This window comes from Falco peregrinus, chromosome 21 (genome assembly GCF_023634155.1).
Source record: "Falco peregrinus isolate bFalPer1 chromosome 21, bFalPer1.pri, whole genome shotgun sequence".
NCBI classification, from domain to species: domain Eukaryota; kingdom Metazoa; phylum Chordata; class Aves; order Falconiformes; family Falconidae; genus Falco; species Falco peregrinus.
In genome coordinates, this window is record NC_073742.1 from 253,783 (window position 1) to 264,111 (window position 10,329).

General features: G+C 47.9%; 1 pseudogene; it reads left to right on the plus strand.

Moving 5' to 3' along the window:
- The first annotated feature begins 450 nt into the window (after positions 1–450).
- Positions 451–1,491, plus strand: LOC129782970 (NADH-ubiquinone oxidoreductase chain 2-like; annotated as a pseudogene).
- Positions 1,492–10,329: the final 8,838 nt, after the last annotated feature.

A 10,329-nucleotide genomic window follows, 5' to 3' on the forward strand; every position in this document is an offset into this window, starting at 1 on the left:
TTGCCTTCTGCAAGAAAAGCAGGTAGCGAGGTATGAGACCTAATATGCATAACAAAATAAGGCGCAGATCGAGAGTCCAAAAGGAAAATAAGTTCCTGTAACAGGGTAAAGGGTTGTGAATGCGAAACACTCCGCAGCACAGAAGCTTCAGCTCGTGGAACAATACCTGCAACATAAGCAGAATCAGTAACAAGGTGGAGCGGTACATTCCATTCTCGGAAAACACAAACAACTGCATTCAGTTCTCCTGTTTGAGGTGAACCGGAGACCGTCTCTATGTCCGAATCCCATTGTCTCCGTTGAAAACCTTAGGAAGACAGGAATTGAACCTGCACAGAAGAGATCAAAGCGCTCCATACTCCCCTTATATTACTTCCCAGTAGGGTCAGCTAAACAAAAGCTATCGGGCCCATACCCCGAAAATGATGGTTTAACCTCTTCCTCTACTAAATGAACCCCGTCACAAAACTAACGTTCTCCTTAAGCCTTCTACTAGGAACAACCATCACAATTTCAAGCAACCACTGACTGCTAGCCTGGCCTGGCCTAGAAATCAACACCCTTGCCATTATCCCCTTCCTTTCAAAATCACACCACCCTCGAGCTATGGAAGCTGCAATCAAATACTTTCTCGTCCAAGCAACCGCCTCCGCATTAATCCTCTTCTCAAGCACAATCAACGCACAGTTCACCGGACAATGAGACATTCCGCGACTAAGCCACCCAACAGCCTCCCTACTACTAACTACAGCAGTCGCAATAAAACTAGGCCTAGTACCCTTTCACTTCTGATGTCCAGAGGTCATACGAGGCTCACCTATAACCACTGCCCTACTCGTCTCTACATGAATAAAACTCCCCCCACTCACTCTTCTTTTCTTAGCTGCCCCCTCACTGAACCCACTCCTACTGACAACCGTGGCCATTGCATCCGCAGCCATCGGAGGGCCAACAGGACTCAACCAAACACAAATCCGAAAAGTCCTAGCTTTCTCATCGATCGCCCACCTAGGCTGAATAACCATCATCCTCATATACAACCCCAAGCTAACATTAATAACCTTCTACCCATACTCCTTAAGAACCGCCTCCATTTTCTTAGCCCTCAACACAACCAACTCCTCAAAACTATCCACAATAATAACCTCCTGAACAAAAATACCATCACTAAACGCATCCTTGACGCTAGCACTACTATCCCTAGCCGGCCTGCCCCCACTCACTGGCTTTTTACCAAAATGACTCATTATCCAGGAACTAACTAAGCAAGAGATATCAACCGCAGCCATAATTATTTCAATACTCTCCCTACTAGGTTTATTTTTCTACCTACGCCTTGCATATTGCTCCACAATCACACTCCCACCAAACACTACAAGCTTCATAAAACAATGATACAATAACAAATCCACAGGCACACCAATTGCTACCTTAATTTCTCTGTCAGTCCTCCTTCTCCCCCCTTCTCCCGCAATCCTGACCGTTACCTAAGAAACTTAGGATCCCCTGCCTACCAAACCGAAGGCCTTCAAAGCCTTAACTAAGAGTTAAATCCTCTTAGTTTCTGCCACCACCACTAAGGCCCGCAGGACACTAAACCTGCACCATCTAAATGCAACGCAGATACTCTAATGCAGCTAGGGCCTCCACGATAAGCCTAGACAGACGGGCCTCGATCCCATAAACTTCTAATTAACAGCTAGACGCTCAAACCAACGAGCTTCTGTCTACCAGACTCCGGCACACTCTCAGCGTACATCAATGAGTTTGCAACTCAACATGAACTTCACCACAGAGTCGATAAGAAGGGGAATTCAACCTCTGTAAAAAGGACTACAGCCTAACGCCTAAACACTCAGCCATCTGACCCGTGACCTTCATCAACCGATGACTATTTTCAACAAACCACAATGACATCGGCACCCTATAGCTACTCTTCGGAGCATGGGCAGGCATAGCCGAGTACCGCCCTCAGCCTCCTTATTCGAGCAGAACTTGGCCAACCAGGAACTCTCCTAGGAGACGACCAAATCTACAATGTCATCATCACCGCCCATGCCTTCGTAAGAATCTTCTTCACAGTTATAGCCATTATAATCGAAGGGTTTGGAAACTGACTAGTCCCCCTTATAACTGGAGCCCCAGACATAGCATTCCCCCGCATAAACAACATCAGTTTCTGAACTACTTCCTCCGTCCTTCCTACTGCTCCTAGCGTCCTCCACAGTAGAAGCTGGAGTCGGAACAGGATGAACCATATACCCGCCCCTAGCAGGCAACCTAGCCCATGCTGGCGCCTCAGTACACCTAGCCATCTTCTCCCTACACCTCGCAGGTGTGTCTTCCATCTTAGGGGCCATCAACTTTAACACAACAGCCATTAACATAACCCCCCCTGCCTTATCGCAATATCCAACTCCCCTATTCGTATGATCCGTACTCCTATTGCCCTCACTTCCAGTCCTGGCCGCCGGCATCACCATACTACTGACCGACCGAAACCTAAACACTACATTCTTTGACCCCGCTGGAGGGGGAAACCCCATTCTCTACCAGCACCTGTTCTGATTCTTTGGCCACCAGGAAGTTTACATCTTAATCCTTCCCGGCTTTGGAATCATCTCACATGTTGTAACGTATTACGCAGGCAAAAAAGAACCATTCGGCTACATAGGAATAGTCTGAGCTATACTATCGATTGGATTCCTGGGCTTTGTCATATGAGCCCACCACATATTCACTGTCGGAATAGACGTAGACAGCCGAGCATACTTCATCTCCGCCACTATAATCATCGCCATCCCATCCGGCATTCAGGTATTCAGCTGACTAGCCACACCACACGGAGGCACCATCAAATGAGATCCACCGATACTGTGAGCCTTGGGCTTCATCTTCCTCTTCACACTTGCCAATGAGGTGTCGGTGGAATTGGTGGTCAGCCTTGATTACTGCGTAATCCATCCCGTGGATCTAAAAAGAATTTTATATATATATAATATTGTACGCACATACATACATATATATATTATATAGGGCCAGGTAGGACAGGCCACCGCTTCTGTCTCGTGCCCTAAGTAACTGCCTACTGCCAGTATTGGCACTGACTCACCAGCGGTCAGCTACAAGCACTTCTGCTCTTAAGCAGAGCACAAGCATTCCTCTGCTTTGAGAAGAGAGCATTGTGCTCATGAAACATTGAAAAGACTGACTTCTATGCCTCTCCAGCTATAACCAAGAGAATCCTTCCTTCTCCGCACCAAAAAAATTAATGCTGACTTTTCAAGGATGCTATGGATGAGGTTCATAACCAAGGGGTGTCATCCACCTGGCCACACAATTTGTCTCCTGCAAGTTCGATTAAGCATGCCAAGACATCCTATGGATGTGACAAACACCTCATCACCTCTGCTCTGTTGCCCCTTCTTCCCCCAGTTTCTTACTGGAACTAGTAACTCCAGCTCACCAGTTCCTTGAGCATGGCTTCAATCGGTTCCTGAGCCACATGCACATCTTCTGTAGGTCCTTCCAAAGTGATGTTATCCTGTGGCGAGCAGCCTCACAGTTTGCCCTCTTGCCTGTGATAACAATTGTCTCCGAGTTGCTGTTCTTTGCTGGGAGATCAATTTTGGTGTTGCTTTCTTTACGGATCTGCCACAAAGGAAAAAAAAAAAAAAAAAAATCATCTCAGAAGCGTCCCATGTCAGAAGAAAAACCCTCGCAGGCTATATTGGACACCACCAATGGGCAGGAGAGAGCATCCAGTGGGATTTTGCTGCAGGCAGTGATCATCACGAGCACTTGAGTTAGGAGCAATATCTCACCTTCTTGATGTTGGCACCTCCTTTCCCTACGATGTTCTTGTGGAACTGTTTGCAGATGGGGACAGAAATAGAAAAGCTGTTTTCAACCTAAGGGAGAAAGGAAGGGAGAACTGAAGATTACACTGTCGTGGCAAGGGAGGCCCGACTTCAGGAACTCTGATAAACGAGCTTTTGAAAAGAGGCTTAGACCCAAGGAAGTTCTCTATACGAGGGACTTGTAAGACTAAACAAAGGCAAGGACGTTCCCCTATAGCCTTCCCATAACAGGTACTACCCCCTGCCTCCATTCAGCCAAAAGAGCGTCGACAGCTCCCTCCTCTTGAGGTGTTTTAGCTCTACCCAAGCCAGTAGAGCTCTGCTTTGCCCCAGGGTTATCCAGGCACGTAGGAGGGAAGTGCAGGCAGAAGACCTCCTTACCAGGTCTGCCACCATCTTTTGCATGTACTCGGTGCACTTCTCCACCTCGTTTTTGGGACCTCGGAGTTGGACGATGTCACTCTTGTGTGCAGGGTCTGGGAAGTTGATGATAACCTGCAGGAGCGGTCATTTATAGTTAGCTCAAGCAAAAGCAAGAACCCTTGTGTCAGACACATGCAAAGGTTGGGGGGACCCTACACATGCCCTTTTCCCATTCAGAAAAGGGGAACCGTGTTAGCGGCCTCTGGCTAAAAGAACTATCTTCTCAGACACTTGCGCTACAGAGCCACTAAAGTTACGACTTCTGTGACGACAGGCCTACTACCCATGTAGGAAATAACCCCTCTGGATTCCTCCTCTCCTACCAAGCCCTACCTCTGGGAATTGCTCCCGGATTTCCCAGACCCGCTCAGCCTTCTGCCCAGTGATGGTCCGGTGGAATTTCTGCTCAACGATTAGGTCCGCAGCGTGTTGATTTTCCTGACGGGAACAGAGGGCACACTGAGTGTTCAGCCGGAGAGCCATCTACTTTGACTTAGCGGTTTGCTGCCCGACGGTTTACTTGCCAGCACTGTCCCTCTTTTCTCCAGACCAAATTCACTCTGCGTTGACAGAGAAGGGCTACCCGAGGGAACAGGGGAAGACATTTGTGAAGAGGAACTTGCACTTGTCATGAGATCCAAGTGCTCCGTGGGCAAGGGGCACACACTCGCACCAGAAGGTTACAAGGGAACACGAGAGCCCAAACCCTGCAGTCTCCCAAACATCACGTCCTACCCACTCACCATACGGGAAGCGAGTTCCAGCAGCTCTTTCTTGGCCTGTGGGACCCCCTGTGGGTCTCCTTCAATTCTGATCGGGTTGCTCTTCTCGTTGTCCGGGGGAATGCGCACAGACACCTTGTACAGATCCTTCATCCTGTTCACTTCGAGGCAAGGACTGTGGTGACGCCGTCTGCTAGGCAAAGACCTGGAAGCAAGGCACCTTGATTATCACTGCTCAGAGGCTGTTGAAGAAGTAAAGCCGCCTCTGGGAAGGGCTCAGTGGGGTAGGGTTGAGCCAGGGGAAATTGCCTCTTCCCCCTGGAGTTCAGCGAGAGCAGGCCTGTGCCACACGAGAGCCTGTCCAAGTAAATACCGTGGCATCTACAGAGCCCATTGTTCCCTTGTCAGAGCGAGGCGTGTTTCTTCCCCAAACAGTATCACATTTAGAGCAGAGGATAATCGTTCCTTTCTACCCCAAACTCTTGGCTGGGGACACGTTGCAGTGCTATCAAACTAGCAGACCGCAACAAGGCTTTAGCGTTGGCCATATTCTACTGCCGGTGCTGTAGCACCTTCCTCCAGAGGCCAGACCACACTGCTCCTCCTCCAGCTGACACCCTCTCCCACAAGCCACAGGGCTATTTAACCCCTTAGCGGGAACCAGCTACACCTGCACATCGTCCATGTCAATCAACCCACTGCCTCTGAGGCAAGGCCACAGCTGCGTGTTATCAATGCTAATCAACCCACCGCCTTCATTCCTCTACAGGGAGAAGCTCACCAAGCACATTTCCACCACCCACAACTGGCTGCTAAAATGTCATTCGCACAGAGCAACGTGTGGAAAAAAAAAAAAAAAAAAAAATCCTCCAGGACACATCAAAGTAATTCCACTACTGTTCAGGCTCCCAAGGTACTTTCACCCGTTAAAGCCATCGCAAGGCCTCACGGCCCATTTCTCTCCTTGTACCACCACCACTCCAGAAAAGCAGAGGAAATGTGATGGAGACAGCACACTGGGTGAGCTACAGAGCCCCTGATACCATCTACTAAACACGAAGAGTGTGAGCATGGGAAGGACTAGAAAGGCACTCCACTTACCGTTTAGCTGCTTTCTTGCCAATGAGGTGTCGGTGGAATTGGTGGTCAGCCTTGATTATTGCGTAATCCGTCCCGTGGATCTAAAAAGAATTCTATTTTTTATATCTATCTATATATGTATGTATGTACATTATTTTATAATATATAGGGCCAGGTAGGACAGGCCACCGCTTCTGTCTCGTGCCCTAAGTAACTGCCTACTGCCAGTATTGGCACTGACTCACCAGCGGTCAGCTACAAGCACTTCTGCTCTTCAGCAGAGCACAAGCATTCCTCTGCTTTGAGAAGAGAGCATTGTGCTCATGAAACATTGAAAAGACTGACTTCTATGCCTCTCCAGCTATAACCAAGAGAATCCTTCCTTCTCCGCACCAAAAAAATTAATGCTGACTTTTCAAGGATGCTATGGATGAGGTTCATAACCAAGGGGTGTCATCCACCTGGCCACACAATTTGTCTCCTGCAAGTTCGATTAAGCATGCCAAGACATCCTATGGATGTGACAAAAACCTCATCACCTCTGCTCTGTTGCCCCTTCTTCCCCCAGTTCCTGTTCTCCTTCATAATACCTAGTTGTTCTCTCATTATGAATCCTCCCTTCCCCTTATCAGTGTCAATGGAATCATCGTTCCATGGACAATGAGTCGTCCCGTTCCCCCGCTTGGTCCGAGAGTATTACCTCTGTTCAGTGGCTTGATCCAGGGTGATAGTGCTCGTTCTAGGCGCTGTAAAAAGCGAAATCTATATCCTATGTCCTGATTTTGGGTAGCTAACATTAATGCAAAACAGTAATCCTCACACAGTTTTTATTTCATTCTGTAGCGTCGGTGTCGCTATCAGCTGCCTGCGGTAAAGGTTCACGGAATGGTCTGACATTCTTCGCTGGGATCCATCTAGGTCCTTTTTCTGTAGAGACACAAGCATAACCTTTTCCCCGTGTAACAAGAGGATATGGTCCCATAATTTTACCTGTTTCTGCATCTCGGACCGATACCGGGCCTTTAACCCGTGCCTCGACGGAGGTAGCTGCAGTGAAACGTCGACCTATCGGTGGGTCGTTATCTATTCAAGAACAATTCAAAAAATTAAAAACATACAACGCTTTCTGTAACCGTTCCTCGGGAATAGCCATGCCCATTCCCCCTTTTTGTTGTTGTCATAAACGTTTCAGAGACCGACGAGACCCTTCAATGAGAGATCGACCGGTGGGGGAATGAGCAATGCCGGTAATATGAGTTCTACCCCATAGGGCAAAAGAGGTTTTTACAGTTGTTGAAACGTAAAGATAAAGACCGATAACGGTCCAGCTTAAGGGGATACCTAAAGCAGCAAAAGCACGCATTAAATGTCTACGAACAGCTCGTGCCTTTTCTCCTGTGTGACACGAGGCAACCAAGGCACCTGAAAATGTATCAATGGAAGAGTGGATATATTTAAGGCTACCAAATTCAGAATCATGCGTGACATCTGTTTGCCATAACGGTAGGCTTTGTAATCCTCTAGGGTTAACTCCTGCAGCAACTGATGGGAAAGAATGTTTTTGACAATCGGGACAGACAGCAATAATACTTGATGCTTGTTGAGCAGCAAGGCCAAACTGTCGCTTAAGAGCTCCGGCGTTTCGATGGAAAAAAAGAGTGACTTCGCTTAGCTTGTGCAATACGGTCTGGCAGTACTTGAACTGGTCACGGCAATAGGTCAGCTCGTTGATTGCCTTCTGCAAGAAAACCAGGTAGCGAGGTATGAGACCTAATATGCATAACAAAATAAGGCGCAGATCGAGAGTCCAAAAGGAAAATAAGTTCCTGTAACAGGGTAAAGGGTTGTGAATGCGAAACACTCCGCAGCACAGAAGCTTCAGCTCGTGGAACAATACCTGCAACATAAGCAGAATCAGTAACAAGGTGGAGCGGTACATTCCATTCTCGGAAAACACGAACAACTGCATTCAGTTCTCCTGTTTGAGGTGAACCGGAGACCGTCTCTATGTCCGAATCCCATTGCCTCCGTTGAAAACCTTAGGAAGACAGGAATTGAACCTGCACAGAAGAGATCAAAGCGCTCCATACTCCCCTTATATTACTTCCCAGTAGGGTCAGCTAAACAAAAGCTATCGGGCCCATACCCCGAAAATGATGGTTTAACCTCTTCCTCTACTAAATGAGCCCCGTCACAAAACTAACGTTCTCCTTAAGCCTTCTACTAGGAACAACCATCACAATTTCAAGCAACCACTGACTGCTAGCCTGGCCTGGCCTAGAAATCAACACCCTTGCCATTATCCCCTTCCTTTCAAAATCACACCACCCTCGAGCTATGGAAGCTGCGATCAAATACTTTCTCGTCCAAGCAACCGCCTCCGCATTAATCCTCTTCTCAAGCACAATCAACGCACAGTTCACCGGACAATGAGACATTCCGCGACTAAGCCACCCAACAGCCTCCCTACTACTAACTACAGCAGTCGCAATAAAACTAGGCCTAGTACCCTTTCACTTCTGATGTCCAGAGGTCATACGAGGCTCACCTATAACCACTGCCCTACTCGTCTCTACATGAATAAAACTCCCCCCACTCACTCTTCTTTTCTTAGCTGCCCCCTCACTGAACCCACTCCTACTGACAACCGTGGCCATTGCATCCGCAGCCATCGGAGGGCCAACAGGACTCAACCAAACACAAATCCGAAAAGTCCTAGCTTTCTCATCGATCGCCCACCTAGGCTGAATAACCATCATCCTCATATACAACCCCAAGCTAACATTAATAACCTTCTACCTATACTCCTTAAGAACCGCCTCCATTTTCTTAGCCCTCAACACAACCAACTCCTCAAAACTATCCACAATAATAACCTCCTGAACAAAAATACCATCACTAAACGCATCCTTGACGCTAGCACTACTATCCCTAGCCGGCCTGCCCCCACTCACTGGCTTTTTACCAAAATGACTCATTATCCAGGAACTAATTAAGCAAGAGATATCAACCGCAGACATAATTATTTCAATACTCTCCCTACTAGGTTTATTTTTCTACCTACGCCTTGCATATTGCTCCACAATCACACTCCCACCAAACACTACAAGCTTCATAAAACAATGATACAATAACAAATCCACAGGCACACCAATTGCTACCTTAATTTCTCTGTCAGTCCTCCTTCTCCCCCCTTCTCCCGCAATCCTGACCGTTACCTAAGAAACTTAGGATCCCCTGCCTACCAAACCGAAGGCCTTCAAAGCCTTAACTAAGAGTTAAATCCTCTTAGTTTCTGCCACCACCACTAAGGCCCGCAGGACACTAAACCTGCACCATCTAAATGCAACGCAGATACTCTAATGCAGCTAGGGCCTCCACGATAAGCCTAGACAGACGGGCCTCGATCCCATAAACTTCTAATTAACAGCTAGACGCTCAAACCAACGAGCTTCTGTCTACCAGACTCCGGCACACTCTCAGCGTACATCAATGAGTTTGCAACTCAACATGAACTTCACCACAGAGTCGATAAGAAGGGGAATTCAACCTCTGTAAAAAGGACTACAGCCTAACGCCTAAACACTCAGCCATCTGACCCGTGACCTTCATCAACCGATGACTATTTTCAACAAACCACAATGACATCGGCACCCTATAGCTACTCTTCGGAGCATGGGCAGGCATAGCCGAGTACCGCCCTCAGCCTCCTTATTTGAGCAGAACTTGGCCAACCAGGAACTCTCCTAGGAGACGACCAAATCTACAATGTCATCATCACCGCCCATGCCTTCGTAAGAATCTTCTTCACAGTTATAGCCATTATAATCGAAGGGTTTGGAAACTGACTAGTCCCCCTTATAATTGGAGCCCCAGACATAGCATTCCCCCGCATAAACAACATCAGTTTCTGAACTACTTCCTCCGTCCTTCCTACTGCTCCTAGCGTCCTCCACAGTAGAAGCTGGAGTCGGAACAGGATGAACCATATACCCGCCCCTAGCAGGCAACCTAGCCCATGCTGGCGCCTCAGTAGACCTAGCCATCTTCTCCCTACACCTCGCAGGTGTGTCTTCCATCTTAGGGGCCATCAACTTTAACACAACAGCCATTAACATAACCCCCCCTGCCTTATCGCAATATCCAACTCCCCTATTCGTATGATCCGTACTCCTATTGCCCTCACTTCCAGTCCTGGCCGCCGGCATCACCATACTACTGACCGACCGAAACCTAAACACTAC